At 44.3% G+C, this 16,845-nt stretch overlaps 1 protein-coding gene across 2 annotated transcripts in view; it reads left to right on the top strand.

The window, feature by feature from the left end:
* Nucleotides 1–4,584: 4,584 nt before the first annotated feature.
* The window catches only part of dab2ipb (DAB2 interacting protein b), a 167,252-nt gene continuing 154,991 nt past the window's right edge, over nucleotides 4,585–16,845 (top strand). For both annotated transcript variants that reach the window (XM_037117089.1, XM_037117087.1), the window contains exon 1: nucleotides 4,585–4,601. The gene's annotated coding sequence lies outside the window, so the exon portion shown is untranslated. The remainder of the gene's footprint in view (nucleotides 4,602–16,845) is intronic.

Below are 16,845 nucleotides of genomic sequence, written 5' to 3'. Positions count from 1 at the left end.
GCTCTCGCTCGGTATCCATTATTTTCCTCCGAGTTCTCTGCGGCACATTCAGTCAAAGCCTAATTGGTTGGTGCAGCTAAGAACACACCATATATTTCCGCATGAATATTATCCAAGTTGTGTAAACACAGAGGCATATGGCTGGCTCCTTTCTTCTTCCTGTGTGTCATTAAATTCTCTGTGGGATTCAGAGTTCACGACAGGATAATTAAGAATGAGCTGTAAGAAACAGACGCTGATAACGTGCTCCCACTGAGCAATAAAATAAACTGGGGATAATAACACACGCACGCAAACAAACACACACACAGATAGAGATAACCGATCCAGCAAAGCAGGGATGTGTGTGTATAAACTGGCAAAGCAGGTTGAGCCGTCGTCCACCATCCGGAGGGTCAGCGGTTTGATTCCTGGCCCCTGCGGTCGACAGGCATAATTAACATTAATAAGCCTCTATAAGAGTTAATAACAGAATATAAAAACTAAAAAAAGAAGGGAAGCAGAGGATTTAGTGGTGGAGTTACACATTTTATGACTTCTCATAAAGTGACCTCAACATTAGCAAAAGGGAAATATTGCTTTTATTCATATGTCCATGGAAGCTGGACACCTTCAGGTCACAAAACACACACACACACACACACACAGCTGATTGATCTCAGACAGAAGTGAATCTCTGGTGCAGGTGCTCCGTCACCTTCCCACGACCCCACACAGAACTTTCACAGATCAAAGTTCAAACAGTTTCAGACACAAACATCAAAGCGTTGTTTACTAACACTTCTGCAGTCAGAGTGTAAACATGCCGCAGGTGACTGAACCCTCACTTCTCTCTGTGCTGCAGAACGCAGGTCTGAGACCAGCGGGTGAAGCTGCTGCTGGTTCTCCTGTAGCAGAACACAGGTCTGAGACCAGCGGGTGAAGCTGCTGCTGGTTCTCCTGTAGCAGAACACAGATCTGAGACCAGTGGGTGAAGCTGCTGCTGGTTCTCCTGTAGCAGAACACAGATCTGAGACCAGCGGGTGAAGCTGCTGCTGGTTCTCCTGTAGCAGAACACAGATCTGAGACCAGCAGGTGAAGCTGCTGCTGGTTCTCCTGTAGCAGAACACAGATCTGAGACCAGCAGGTGAAGCAGCTGCTGGTTCTCCTGTAGCAGAACACAGATCTGAGACCAGCAGGTGAAGCTGCTGCTGCTGCTTGTTCTCCTGTAGCAGAACACAGATCTGAGACCAGCAGGTGAAGCTGCTGCTGGTTCTCCTGTAGCAGAACACAGATCTGAGACCAGCAGGTGAAGCTGCTGCTGGTTCTCCTGTAGCAGAACACAGATCTGAGACCAGCAGGTGAAGCTGCTGCTGCTGCTTGTTCTCCTGTAGCAGAACACAGATCTGAGACCAGCGGGTGAAGCTGCTGCTGGTTCTCCTGTAGCAGAACACAGATCTGAGACCAGCGGGTGAAGCAGCTGCTGGTTCTCCTGTCGTGGTCGTGGTCGCCCTCTCAGGTCGCCTTGTTGGTTCATGTTGTTCACATTTGACTATTATTGGAAGTGACTTCAGTCAATTGCCCTCAAAACTACTTTCTGCGCATTTGTGGAGAAATAAAAAATATTGTTTACCACCATAATAATAATGACAATAATAATAAATATTTACTTTAGCAAAGGAAACATATATGACAGCTGTGTTGAAGAAAAACTTTCTGCACTGTGAAAAAGGGGAAAAAACTCTGATATTCACAGTTACTGATGAATGATTTTTTTTTTATACAAAACAGATTTGGCACTTAAAATGAAAATGAAATTGCTTTATTTCAGATCTTCAGTGAGGGTGGGTCATTACTGACCTGGAGGACGAGGGGTGTAGACAGAATGTGAAGACAACAGGAGGGTTAATCATTTCGAGGAGACGTCAGGACAGTTTCCAGCCATGATTGTGTCCACAAAAAAAAGGACGAGTTTGGTGGGAAGTCGTGACATTTCCAGATTTTGCCGCAATCAGCCAGTCGCATCGTTCATCACATCCAGGCGCCCGGGCAGAGCTCATCAGAGTCCACTCATCATCACATCCTGGCCAGATCCAGATTTATTGTGCACATGGCAATAAAAATATTGTTTGTTCAATAAGATGAAGAGTTACACTGTCGTTGCTACGGCCGACTTCCAAGCACACACAAATGATGGCTGCGGCAGTTTCCGTGACCAGAGATCAGTGTATCCTGAATACAGCGTAGGTGGGAGGAATATTTCAGCAGCAGAACAGTTTACTAATGAGTTGGGAGGAGAGTCCTGACCAGATACTTCAGGCGGGGAAACCGATCCTTCCTGGGGAACTGCAACGTGATTACACAGCAACGACAAGATGATCTGCTCCTTTAATCTGAAAGCAATTAAGTCTTTTGTGCCTTTTCAAAAGTTTTGCTTTCCCCAAAACATAATAACATGCTCTCAGCGAGCGATGCAGTGTTTTAAAATAGGAAGAGAAAGAGCTTTTTCTGTGTGAGAGCACGGACCAAGTTGTCACGAGGCAATAATAATAATGCTTACCTGCCACAGAGGAAGAGGAGCTTTGTGCTCACCGACAAAAGCTTCTGTTGTTCCTTCTCAGGCGCTACAAGGTAGAAAGCCAACAAATAATGCCTGCGTGGAGATGAATGTTGTGCTTGAAGAGCAGAGAAGACAGTACGGTGAGGAACAATCACATGTGAGAAAGAGTCGTATTGTCCGTTTTCGATGTCGAGTTTGGCCCTCAGTTAATAAAGAGTACCCGGACTTGACTAACTACATGTGTGTTCGCAGGTTGTGCATAATTTTGCATAACGTCTTGGAAACTGGTTCTTCAGCTGCAGATTAATCGCACACATCAGACCCGGTTGTCAGCTAATGGCTACAGGGGTTTTAATCAAGTGACAAAGACGCCCCTCGTTCATCTCACGAGCAGTCAAGGGCGACGCTGTTATGAATCTCTGACTCATCTTAACAAACATTAATCTCTATAAACAGATACTTGCTCGTGAATGCAGAGTCTGTTCGCGCAGGGATAGGACTTTGTTATCAGAGGCGTTCGGGTTTCCGTTTGCAGTCTGGGTGTTATCGCATTTGGATCAGGCTTTTGGTTTCAGGCAGGTAAACAGTCGGCGTGCTCAAAATGTAATCTCAGAACCCATCACATGTTGTCTGGAGGCGGTTTAGCTTGAAAAATGTAAATGGATCTGTATTCGTACGCGGGTACACTCTGAATCCATTTTTCACGTCTATTTCACACTAAATCATCATCACACAGACGATAGCCGCAGTCACCAGGATGAAACGTTGGCAGATAACGTTTCTGCAAGCAACTGATACGTTCACATTAGTTTGTATAAGCAAGTAAGAAAGTAAGAAAGTGAAAGGCTACTTATCTGTGGTTGCAACTTTTGTAAGTGTGACACCGCTGGATAATCTCAATCTCCAACAACCGGGTGGTTTTGACCAGAAGTTTCCAGCCGTGTTTATGGCAAAAGAAAAACAAAACAGGTGTATTTAATGAGATCTGTGGAGAATATCCAGTCGTGCTTGTAGCGATAAAAAACTGATACCTTTCACAGGACGTGTAGACGCCTCCAGCTGCGATTGTGGCAACAAAAACCAGCATTTTAAGCCAAAACGTGATGTTTTCCTAACCACAGCAAAGTGGGGATTTTGTGTCTAAACCTAACTGTACATTTATCACAAGTAGAAGTTGAAAATGTAAAGTTGCTTGAACTCTTGTGTATCCAAGAACACTTAAATTAGACTTGAGCGAGGCGCCTCTTGTGTATTAATCATTGTAAACGACCGCGCAAGTTCTCCTTCGTATCAAGCAGCAACCTGACTATTATACATGAACACACATTACCGTGTCGATGTTGAGACATCAGACCGTGCAGCCCTACTTTTTTTTGCGCCTGTTGTGTCGAGCCTCGCAACTTACAACACAGCAGAGTGTGATTGCTTTTCCATTCACTGGCCACCAACTCACTGAAGATAAGATCTCACCGCGCCAAGCAGATGTTGTCGTACACGAAAGCCCTTAAATTGCCCTCGCGTTCCGAGTCGCAAGGTGACGTGGAGGGGAGGGAAGAGTAATGGTTTGGTGCCTGAGTGAGTAAGCCTTCCTTAAGGTGATTGCCTTCTCCCTTCCCTTTTTTTTTTTTTCTTCAGCACCTCCTCCTCCCACTACTCCATCCCCTCCCTCCCTCCTCCATGCTCCTCCCATCTACCCTGCCTCTGTGCACCCTCATAAATCACAATCTGCACTTACATGTTGTGTTTTCTGCACGGACGTACACATGCGAGCTCACAGGGACGAGAGAGAGAGAGAGAGAGAGAGATGAGAGGAGGAAGTGGGAATGAGACCGGGGGACACTTGGCGAGGTAATAAAGGAGCTTGTTTCTTCCTCCCGGCTCTGCGTCTCGCTCCCTGAGCTGCTACGCGGACTCCGTCATCAAAACACACAGTTGAGGCGTACTCACACTCTCTGTAGCTCGTGGAGACTCTCACACACACTCACACTCACACTCAGTCTCACGCTGGAGCCAACGTTCAAGATGCAGCAGCAGGAGAGCCTGTCCTCTGATTCCCTGTCAGGTAAATGCAAAGAAAAAAAGAAAAAAAAATTGTTTTGTGTGTGTTTCTTGTCATCATCACTCCTCTTTTTTTTTTGTTCCTGCATCGTTATCCGTCTCGTTAACCCTCCATCCACTGTTAAATGACACATTCTTGTCTCCCCCTCACTGTACTCCCCATCTGTGCTCTCTCTCTCTTCTCTCTCTTCTCCTTTCCCGGGTTGTTTCTTCTTTCTCCTCATCATTGCCTCGTGAGTCCATGTGTTGTGATATCAGAGGCGATAATGATTGTTACTTTCCCATATGGCAGCGCTGGAATGAGCACGTCGAGGTGGAGTAGCTGCCTGCTACTACGTCTGCCTCCGATTTCCAGCGTGCAGCTGTGAAAGTGCACTTGGACAGAGAGGATATTACACTCTTCTGACCTAGATACGATGACAAGGCTCGTGTGACTCTTGTGTTTTCTTTCAACTCACACCTTCTGCAGAAGTGTTGTTGTCTTGTGTCTTCCTGTGGGGAGACGATTGTTTTGTTGCTGCCAGCTTTGGAGATTCGGAGATTTTGACAAGCGGCAGATCAAAAGCAGAGCGGACTCAGTGGACGGTTCAGATGTTGCCGGGCTCGGCTCAGGAGGTTGACAGTTGTCCTTGGTGTTGAGGACGGTCCTGCTGGGTTCTGAGCCGGGGAACGAGACTGTGTGCACACGTCCTTCATTAGTTGCGTAACTCCTTTTGATTGGAGCCGCTGAAAACGTGAACCTGGAGGTGAAGCTTCAGCCGTCGGTCGGGTTCAGGTTTGATTAACACCGGCGGAGTCCTGCGGTTCAGAATTAAGGCGTTTCAAAACCAGAGGGATTATAATTGGGAGTTGTTTGTTTGCCCTCGGTGCTGCAGCAGCATCAAACTCATTAAAACCCTCGACCAAAAACCTCAGCCGGTAATGAGAGTTTGTACGTCGAGGGGAAAACTTTCATTTGGATTCAAATTCAACTCCGCAACAGCTCGAGTGTTGCTTTTAGCTTCTCGTTCACAGGCTTTTTAAACAAGTAAACGGCGACCAAACAGTTATGTAGTCACGTACGTATTGTGTTTTTTGTGACTTTCTGATTTGAGACGTTAATTTATGAGGAACAAAAAAACATGAAAATTCAAATATTTAGCAATACATTTGTAAAAGAAGATGGTCACAAATCTATGAGAGAAACATTCTGAAAAGTAAGGTTGAATTTTCAGTTTTATCTCGTGTTCCAGTGAGGTTGAGGCACAAAAGGAGTCTGAAAAACAGTTCTATATGGTCCTCAGCGTACTCTAATTCAGGCAGTGTGATGAGGGGTATCGACACGAGATCAGAGTAGGCGATAACAACCAAATCTTTCAAATAAAGGTGTCAATCAATCAGTTCAACCCAACATGTCCCTCATGAACAAGCACTTGTCGACGGTGGCAAGAAAACCTTGGAGTGGAACCAGACCCAACGATGGGCGGCCATCTGCCTCCACTGGTTGGGTTGAAAGAGAGAGAGGGAGACAGAGAGGGAGGGAGAAGCTGTGGGAGAGATGGGAGGAGGAGGAGGAGGAAGAGGAGGAGGAGGAGGAAGAGAGGATCCAGGCGCCACAGCAGCAATAACAGCTTGACTTACTGAGATATGAATATTAACAGCGCTACAGGTATAAAAGTAATGATCAGCAGGGCACATGCTAGGAGCGGAAATTAGGAAATGCTCATAAAATGTTGAGATTTCAAGAGTCAAGTTCAGCCAGTCAGGACTGACTGTAAACATCAGGTCACAGGTTATATAATGCAAAAGTAAAAACAAAATCAGTTATTTTAAAAAGCGGTGGCGACATGTCTGAGGTCTGCAGTTTCACAGTTTGATAATATTGTTGCCTTAGTTTTGGCCCCGTCCTGCCGGTGCTACACCTAAATGTCTGTTAGCTCCTCATAGTGTCAGTTGAGCCTGAAGCTGGGATGCGATGTGCACAATGCACCGATCACTATCTTTAATCAGAGAGCACGTGAACATTTGGTTCACATGGCAAAAAAACCCAACAAACGGCGGCTGTAACACAGAGATTCTCCCCGATGTCTCGCTCTTCGTCGCTCTCTTGACTCTCATGACACGCGTTCGCTTCAGGTACGATCGAGCAGTCGAGACCTGAAATAGAGTCCTCTAAAAACAGAAACCTTGTGCCGGTGCCTGTTGGAGTTTGTTCGCACGGCTGACAACAACACCGAGTTTTTAAATTGTCACTGCGAGTTGCCTCGTGCCGTTTGAAGGAAATCAAAAACCTCACGTCGTTGTGGCTGCCGCCGTGTTGTTTCCCGATTTACTGAAACGTCGCTCCCGCTCCGACACCTTCGCCCTGTCACCCGTCACCCGTCACCCGTCCCATCCCGAGCTCCCAGGTGAAATCATTATCGGCACATTCTCTCGCTCTGGTTGATCCACGTCTCCTCTAAATCTGTGAAGACACGGAAAACAACGGAACAACACAGTCTCTGAGGTGATGCACTGTTTGCTGCTTCGTGGGCTCCTTAGACAGATGGGCGTTATTAGGAGTGCAATCTCAGCATGAGCGGGGGAAAAGGCATAATTTACCCTTAAGTGTGTTGTGTCAGCTTACAGCAGGTGGCGAGCGGGATTACATAACGCGTGAGAGCGCGCGAGAGAAATGTGAAGGTTCACAGAGAGTTAAAGTGAGAAGGAGTGTAAAACCACCGCCGGAATGAAACAGAGAAGTAAACAACGCGTTCTTCCATTACGGTTTCCTTTCTGATGACGGCACTTTTTTTTTTTTTTCCTGATTGCCTTGGCACAGTTTCTGCAACAGTTCGAACGTGAAAAGAAGCTGCAAACATTTACAGAAATATGCCGCACAGTTTCCTTTAAGAATGAGCGGCGAACACGACACATGTGCGGAAGGGAAAAAAGCTTGAATATGTTTGACAAAATGAATCTAAAAAGCACGATTCTCACAGAGTCATGGTGCAGTCATCAAATATATAAACACGAGAGCTTCAGGTCGTGGTTAATATTAGAGTGAAGTTCTGCAACTTCTGCTCAGTTTACAGACTCATACGAAGCTGTAAAGCGATTCATTCAGTCTGCTCCAGCTTCCAAATTGAGTATATTTGCAAGGGAAGTTTGAAAAAGAAAAAAAAAAAGACTGACTCATCTAATCCTGTTCACTGCTCCTGTTATAGTGAATCAAAGACGTCATCCTTTGCAACAAAGCTTTCGTACCCCCCGTTTCCCTCTTGTCTTCACCATTCAGAGAAGCGCTGTAGCTCTTTAATCCAGTAGAAGTTTGTATTCTTCTTCTGCCAAGATTCAACTCATCCTCGAAAAACACTTAGAAGACAATTATCTTCCACAATAAACGTGTAAAACTGCACTCCAAGTTCAAAGGATGACATCAGATTTGACCTCACCTTAATGCTGGAAGCTGGGTTGTCTATGCAGAGGAAAGATGCAAACATGTTTGAAATTGGTGATAAATGACCAGAGGAGGTGGAGAAAAGGGGCTTGGAGTATTCTCATTTCCTCATAAGGTAGAAAACCTACAACAACCATCATGCACTGCGCCGTGAGAGACCAATAAACACTCTCGATCATCAGTACCGCCAGTGGTGTCTCTTCCTCGTCCATTTCGAAGATGTAGATGATAATAGATGATTGACCGTATTTACATGGCGGCCATTTTCCAGACGTTATGCTGCTGTATTTGCATGTCGCTCTTATAAATGCAGGGAAATCTGACAAACTGTTCTTATTTCACCACTTATTGGTTAAGAAGCAGTTGGACAATGAAAATCTGGAGGGATGTTGGGCCATATTTAATGATTGTGTGTGTTTCACCTCCAGGTTGAAAGAAATGTATCCAAGTTATATGTTGATTTACAGCTTTCCTATTGTATCATGTTACACAATCAAACGGTACCATTAGCTAGAAAGTGGTTGAATGCTATCGTTAGCTGCTGTGACATCAAATGTCTTGTTTTAGCTTGAAAAATGGTCCATCTGGAGTTTGACCATCATTTGCAGCTGAAGCAGTGAAATGATGAGTTGAGTCTGGAACAGAGCAGCAGCACAGTTGAGCCTGATGTCAGAGGAAAACAGCCACCGTGTGATTATGATCAATGAACAGGATCGTGGCTCATGTTTGATCAGCGCCGCCTTCCTTTTCACAATAAAGTAACAACATGGCGACCAGTTTTCACTATTGCAGCTAAACAGTGCACTAAAATGTGTTTCTTAAAGCATTCTAGGCCAAAAAAAGGAAGTGTAGTAACTGAATCTTGGTTTATAGTTTCTCAGCTCTGCCTAGTTTGACAGTTTGAGTTTAGTTAGACACCAAACTCCTCCTGGATGCAGGCATAAAAAATGCAGGAGTACAATCTGTAGTTGATACAACGGTTGGCTCCGGCTGCAGACAAAATGCAAGTTTGTTCAGTATACTGGCAAAAACTGGATGATGTGTTCTCGTTGAAGTGTTAAAAACTGGGAAAAGCAAGCGTGAGCTGCGATACAATCACAGGGCAACGCTGTCTGACGTTTTAAACAACCACAATATACGTTCATCTGCACGGCAGCTGAGCGGCAGTGACGGCAGAGTACAGCCAGCTACAGACACTGAGTGCTCAGAATTGGCACACGTCGCGTTAAAAATGAAAACGCTCAAGGAAACCAACAGAAAGTCAAAAAAACAAGTTTGGCTGAGCCGGTGCAGCACTGTCCTTTTAACTAACCGGAGAGAAGCAGGTCTTGGTGAATCACAACGGGCTAAATAAAACAAAAAGATCCAGCAGATATCTTGGGACTGCAGAGTGGAAATAAATCCTCGGCAAATAACAGGACCCTGGAACACAACTCCACGCTGAAACAGAGCTCCTGCTTCTCCAAACAGCTTCAGTCCACCAACTATTCTACCACCTACAAACGGCAAACGATGGATCGTTCCCATTCAAACCCACGTCTCCTCCAGGACCGCCATCAGAACAGCTCTCCCCCTTCAGATAATCAGAAAGTCAACATCCGCTCTGTTTGTTTTCTGTGACCGCCTGCAAGTTAAGATGCAAACAAAAGGTTTGTCCGAGGCTGTATTTAATTTCCATATAAATTGTGCCATTAGGACTAAAATAAGAGGTGAAGAAATCGAAGTTGCATTGCCGTGTGGTGTCAGCGGGTTTCTTTACCTCGTTATGTCACCGCACCTCTCTTTATCTGCATTATGTATCACAATCATTTCTGCATCACAAGCTTGTCTGTTTCCTGTGGCGTCATCGTGGAGGCGTGTCTGTTTCCTGTGGCATCATTGTGGAGGCGTGTCTGTTTCCTGTGGCGTCATCGTGGAGGCGTGTCTGTTTCCTGTGGCGTCATCGTGGAGGCGTGTCTGTTTCCTGTGGCGTCATCGTGGAGGCGTGTCTGTTTCCTGTGGCGTCATCGTGGAGGCGTGTCTGTTTCCTGTGGCGTCATCGTGGAGGCGTGTCTGTTTCCTGTGGCGTCATCGTGGAGGCGTGTCTGTTTAATCTCCCTGGCAGGTGACTAATTGCAGTAACTCGGTGCAGCTGGGCTCAGTGTGCTGAAGTTACTGAAGTCGCTGTCTCTCTGCTCTGGCTCTCTCCACAGACACACCTCACTCTCTGTCACGGTCATGTCGCCTTCAGCTGATCTCTTTCTTTGGGTTTGTTTGTTGCAACTTCTTCACTCAGGCGCGTCCCAGACTTTGCTCATGGTCGCTGACATTCTTTCAACATTTCAATCTTGTTTTGACCTCCTGAGGTGGATCATGACATGACTGAAGACCTTGTTGTGTGTGTGTGTGTGTGTGTGTGTGTGTGTGTGTGTGTGTGTGTGTGTGTGTGTGTGTGTGTGTGTGTGTGTGTGTGTGTGTGTGTGTGTGTGTGTGTGTGTGATGAGTCAGTTCAGATAATCAGTATAATTGAAAACACCTGTTCAATTTAACTAGTAAATCATAAATTGTAATTATTGTTTCACACCTGCAGACAATCAGCATACTAACGCTGCAGACTTGGGCCATTAGTTTTGCCCATTTTCTGCATGTGTGACAAACTTAAATATACGTTTGCGGCTAATTAAGATCAACGAGGGATGATTTGTTTCTTGTGGCTCTTAACCTTCTGTTATAACTCCATTTAAACATCACTACAGCTGATCTCAAAGCACAGCACTCGACTGCTGATCATCATGTAATGAGCAGCGAACACATTTTAATCCCATGACCTCGGAGTTTGGAGCACCGTGGTGATTGATTTTCACTTTACAGATTCCCGATGTAGCTGATTCGTCAGGATTAAGATCAGACTTCCTTTTACAGATGACCGAATATCAAGTCTCCTCTGATTGGTCAGCTCACACACGTCTGAGCTAGCAGTGCTTGCCGTGTCTCTGCTCAGTTCTGTCATGTTTTCTACTTATCTGCACTTCTACCCTGTATAGGCTTAAATTATGTCACACTGTGTCACATGGTGATGTCAGGAAGTCAGGGAGTTAACGGCAGGACTACTGACGAGGCGTTTCAGGCACTACAGAAGCAGAGTGTTCTGTAGGAAACAGATATTTGGTGATCTTTTAGACCGCAAGAGCACAAAAGTCACATCGCCATCGCCACTCGGATCAACTCTCAAAGCGCTTGAATGAGGTCTGACTTACTTTCAAAGAAAAACCCCACTCTTTGCTATATTCCTTTAACGTAGCAGTTTGGTCGTGGTCCCTCCTTGCTCACGGAGGCACCAGACAAAGGATGTTCAGCCAAACACTGAGCTGGGTCAAAGTCTGGGTCAGTGTGCATGAAATAAAAGCATCCTCCAGTGCAAATTGAGTGTAGCGCTGCCTCCGCAAACTCCCACTCACCACCTCAAGAGATGCGATTGAAAATCTACTATTAAGTCAAGGCTTGAAAAGCAAAGGTGATTAGAGATCACAGTGAAAAGGCTACAAAACGGAAAGTAAAACTGTCTTCATTTGACCCACTTGAATCCATTGTTTTTACTGCCGGCAAACACAATCCTTTTATTCCACTAATTGCTTACAGTTTTTTTTTTTCGGTTTTATCACTGTTGAGGTTTTTTTTTTAGGATTCTTCTTCAAGTGCAGTTAATCAGGCCTGGTCATCACAGAAACACAGGGACACAATGATACTTGCAGACAGTGACAGTCTTTTTCACATTTAGTTTTCACAGTCCAGCTCTTATTGAGGGAACGTAAAGTAATTGTTGATACGCGGCCCACATTTCTTTCAGACGCTGTGTTATAACAGCCCAGGCACTACAAGGAAATTTGGAAAATGAAGAGAACCAGCAGCTGGTTTGTCCCAGAGTGAGTGTGTGTAGGTGTTTTTGTGCTAATGAGATAATCAACCTGGCGGCAAACAGGTGTTCCGGCTGCACTCAGCCCTCCAAACACAACGTACAACAGAAATCTCACGTCGTTTCATGATTTGAAGGTAATCATGTCGAAATGTAGCGTTTGAATAAATGTCTGTTAAGCTTTAATATTGATCCCAATGCATTTTTTTTAATGCAAGAGCCGTCCTTTTCTACCTCTGATAGGCTTGTGTCGATCGCAGCTTTGTGGTCATCGTGGTACTCGGTGCTAAATACATTTAACACTTTTTTTTTTATTGTCCACATACCTGATGCCCTGGTCGTCCACTGGTCAACCAGAGGAGAGGAAGGTCAGTGGGCTCGGATGAATTCACTGTTTAACATACTGTGTTTTTCTTGTAGTTGCTTTGTAAAACAAACAGCCACCGTCGGAGCTGGTACAGCAGTTTGTAGGCAGTAGTTTTCAGAGTAAACACACCGACCTCTTCAGCTGTCATAGCTGCTCCTGGCCTGTCTGCATTGCAAGTGCGAGAAACTACGAGAAACACAGTGGTCTGTGTCTTTACTGGGGACGCTACAGCTCATAAACCACTGAGGTTAACACAGCTGTTAAGTTACCATGTGCAGAATGAGATAACATAATAAACTTTAATTCAGTCACTATGGTTTCAATGCTGTTATCTGTTATCTAAAGTCTCATTTACAGGTACTGCACCTCCAGGAGTCGTGGGGCAGTGCAGCAGTGTAGCCTATAGTTCAAGTGAGACACAACACCAGGACAAGAGGAAGCAAAGTTTTAACCTGTATGATATGACAGGGAGGAGACCGTATGGGAATTAAGTAGGATGCCAATTCACTTCTGACGTTACTGCAAACAGGCATTTTTTTTCTTGCATTTGCATCTGCTCCAGAGTGAAACCAGTCATACATATAGAGCAACACTAGATAGAAAAAAACGAGGAGCTGCTGGTGTTTTGCTCGATTGCAGTGGTAGAATTATAAGATTGCTTTTCTGTTTATTACCCAGTGGTGTGTTGCCATCTTGATCCGTGTGTGTGTGTGAGAACTCGTATCGATTCTTTTCTCAGTATACTGGAGAGTCACAACAGTTCCCTCTGCAGCAGCTGCAACAGTGATTTAAACATTGTTGTTCAAACACACGCACACACAACATGTTGTAGAGAGCTGATGAAGGTCGGCACGTGTCATTCTTCTGTCCACGTTTACTGCTAAACCCTTCAAGTTGTCAGTCGCCCGGGTTGCATCTGCACCGGTGTCACACTTCCTGAGTGCTTTGGCAAGTTATGTGACAGTGATTCATAAGAGCTTGAGCGCATTCATATGTAGAACGCTGATCTTTGATCATTTCCTCACCCGACTGAGGGCTGCAGATTAAATTTTAATTGATGACCAGGAGCGACAAAACTGCTCAAGCTTCATATTAATGTCTTGGCTGACAAAAGCTCCTTTTCCCGCTTGCTTTATTGTGCTATGGAGTGGTTAATACAGCAGCTCTGGCTTCGTACCAGTGATATCGTCATGCTCCAGAGTAACTTTAATTCTGCCATCTTTTTGGGCCTGTAACATGACAGCGTCTAAATGGGGGCTGTCAGGTGGCAGTACGTCTTCCTTTACAGCTCTGAGTCCCGCTTGTGGAATCTTGTCTCACCCCGTGTCAACATAAGATTACCAAACTCTTGTTTATGTGCATTTGCATCCTCGCTGTGTTAACCTGCACCTCAAGCTGCGATCCGTGGCAGCGGAAGTGCCAGGCAAACTCTTGGCATTTACCTGCTCGCATGGCATTTTCCGGGAAAAGCTGTGAGAGGAAGTTTAATCAGCGGCTCTGCATGTGGGCTTATCGCTCGGCCTTTGCCGTGTTGCTTTATACGAGCAGAAAACATGATGAAGCTCCCCATCAGTGGCACAGAGGATCCGAGGGCTCTAAATCTGTCAAAGCTGCAGCAGAGCATGCTGGTGTAGCTAGCGGCGTGAAGACAGGCTGGATTTATAACTTTCTATTTAAATGGACGCATCTCTTTCCAAAGTGCCTCCTCAGTGGGTTGTGATGGGTTCATATTATATTGCACTGGCGCCTTTTTCTAATTCAGTTTCTATCTTTATCTCAAAGTATGTTCTGCAAGACAGCTTGTATCAGATGAATCGGAGGCTGATAATTAAGTAACCATTGTTACTTACGAGTTCTCCTGAATATTAAGCCAAATACGACGAATATGTTTTATGCTTGACATCAGTTGGCGTACAACTTCTAGACAATGGCACTGACTGGAACAAAGGCAAGGGAGAATTATGCTTTTGGGTTTATTTTCCAGAAACACTGTCGGCATTCAGCGGCAAGTAATATGTAGAAGATCCATGAAGGTTTTGGACTGTGACATCATATTATCCAGAGCTTGGCCGGCTCGTGTCATCGCTCAGCGACACAAGCTCCTGTCATACACTCTTTGTGTGTAGCAGGAAAAGCAAAAGGGCACAACTAATGAAATAAATCATGGCTGCGATCCCATTTCTGGTGTCAGAAGCCATTCCAATTCGACAGCATGCACAGTATCAGGGTCCTGGAAGATGCACACCTAAATGTGGTGCAGCCAAATTTAATATGATTAACTAAACCTCTGTTTGGCACGTCGTCCGTTAGAAAGCTCTGCTGAACATTTTATTCTTGTGAGTAAAAATAGGCTAAAGCATCACCAGAACGGCTGAAATGTTGCATTGCAGGAGCCTCTGCTGCATAGTGTGTGTTTTTTTTGTTTTTTTTTCTAAGAAGAACATTCAGCGTTTGGAGGTAGTGTTTCCGTCTCAGCCATTACTTGTTTCTGCAGTATGCAGCTTCAGTGAGGGGTAGGATCACATGTTTACTTCACGGCACTAGATTTGAGGACAAATTTTTATGACGTGAAGAGTTTTGTTGGTAGTTCGCACCTACGTAATGCTTGACAAACAGTTACAGACCTGAATTTTGTATTAACGACAGTGGAGTTGCACTGGGGGGGCCACAAAATCGCACAAAATGCCCATTTTTACACAATTCCTGTACTTAAATGCACTATCCTGAGATACCATTAAGATGCATTAAAATATATAAAAATAAGTACAGTTCAGTAATTCACAAAAAAACTTGAATCCAACTTTGTTTCAACTGGAATGATTTTTAAAACTTTATTAAGTGTCCTTCAATTTGAAAACAATTATGCTTACATTTTTCACACATTTAATTTTTAATATATTTCTCTCTATATATGTGTGTGATAGGATCAGATTAAATTTAATAATAATAAAAAAAATCTCAATGGTATCTCAAAATAGCGTCAAGTGCACTCTGGTGTATTTAAAGTGTCATTTGTGGCACTAATGATGTATCATTAGCATATCAATTACATATCAGTACATCTTAAATCATACACTTTTAGGTCATTAATCATGTGCTCATTAAACTTGTATTCAGTGGCGTTTTTCAATCAATCAATGACATGATTAGTTTTAATTGCGGCAAAATCTGGTTGGTTTAACTGAAAGAGTATAAAAGCCTACAGTCAGCTGATTAAGGAGTCTTTAGAACGGGAGAGAATTGAGATATTCTTGATGAGTCAACCTCGAGCTTCCTTTCCATGAAAACGGGTAAATTGAACCTGACGGGTATTTTGGTGAGAAAATATTCACCTGATGCTCCAGAAACCTTCTGCAAAAAGTCTGGTTCAGTGAGCTGGGAGGATGGAATCCATATTCAGTGGGAGTCGTAGGTGTAGAGACTGTTATCTGATGTCAAGTCAATATTAACCTCTTGTATTTTCAGAGCACTTGTGTCCTGGAGAAAAAAAAAAAGCAGTCAACTGTAAAACTTCGCTAACGTTCAGAAGAAGTCGTTTTTTGATGGATCAGTGAGGCGGCCTACGTACGCCGCTCTCACATGTGTCGTGTTTGTGCCTGTTGGATCGCTATTTTTTTCCGTCGCTCACTAACATCGTCTTCTGTTGCTGGAACAGGAAAGCCAAATTTAAAAAAATAAGAGTCCGAGTGGCAGCTGATCCAAACTCGTAATATTGATCTGACACCATTAGCGTGTGGCCTCTTTATATTTGCTCTATCATTACCTGGCAGACGGACGCAGTAGCAGCTGCTGAAAGGTGAGGTTTATAGTCGTGGTGCGGATACAGCTATCGATGAGTGAGGGGAACAAAACGCTGATATTTTGCAGCTATTGATCTTAGTCAGATATGTAAAAAGAACACTCGAACACCAGCAACATGGCTGTAAGTGCATGCAGATACAAAGTGGCCACGCTTGTCTCCTGAGCTGAAGAGCATCCAGCTTGTATCTGATGGGAACACTCCTTATCTTTTACACGCAGAGTGAAACACACTTATCCGTGACACCGCGCTTTCATTGACACAAGCATACACGGTCCCAATGAACGCACCAGCTATTGTCCCTTTGAACCCTATTCTGAGCTTCAGTGCGACGTGCTTGATCACATAACTGTCCTACAATCAAAATGTACTAACACAAAGATGGCACACTAATGTACAACCTAGTCATGCCCTCTTATTTGGGAACATCACGCCCTGCATCTTGTTGCAGGGCGTGATTTTTCTGTTCATGTTCAAAGTGAAAGAGACAGTGTGTCAGATTTAAAGAATGTGTTATTTATTTATTTTTTTTGATAGGTTATAATTTTAAAACTGTAATCGCTCAGCCGTGCCGGGTTTCAGGCAGTTTTCTTCCTCTAGCTGTTGAAGAAAAAAAAAAAAAAAAAAAAAAAAAAAATCCTCTTACACAACACTGAGGATGTTTGTGTACAAAAATAGTGTGCAGCAACTTTAAACAGGCACAAGTAGATTGACCTGCAGGTGACTCAGTAATCCAGTTCTTTCACTTTTCACAGGTGAGTTTTTTTTTTAA

Source organism: Acanthopagrus latus, chromosome 12 (genome assembly GCF_904848185.1).
Source record: "Acanthopagrus latus isolate v.2019 chromosome 12, fAcaLat1.1, whole genome shotgun sequence".
NCBI lineage: Eukaryota > Metazoa > Chordata > Actinopteri > Spariformes > Sparidae > Acanthopagrus > Acanthopagrus latus.
This window is presented reverse-complemented; position numbering and strand designations above follow the sequence as displayed.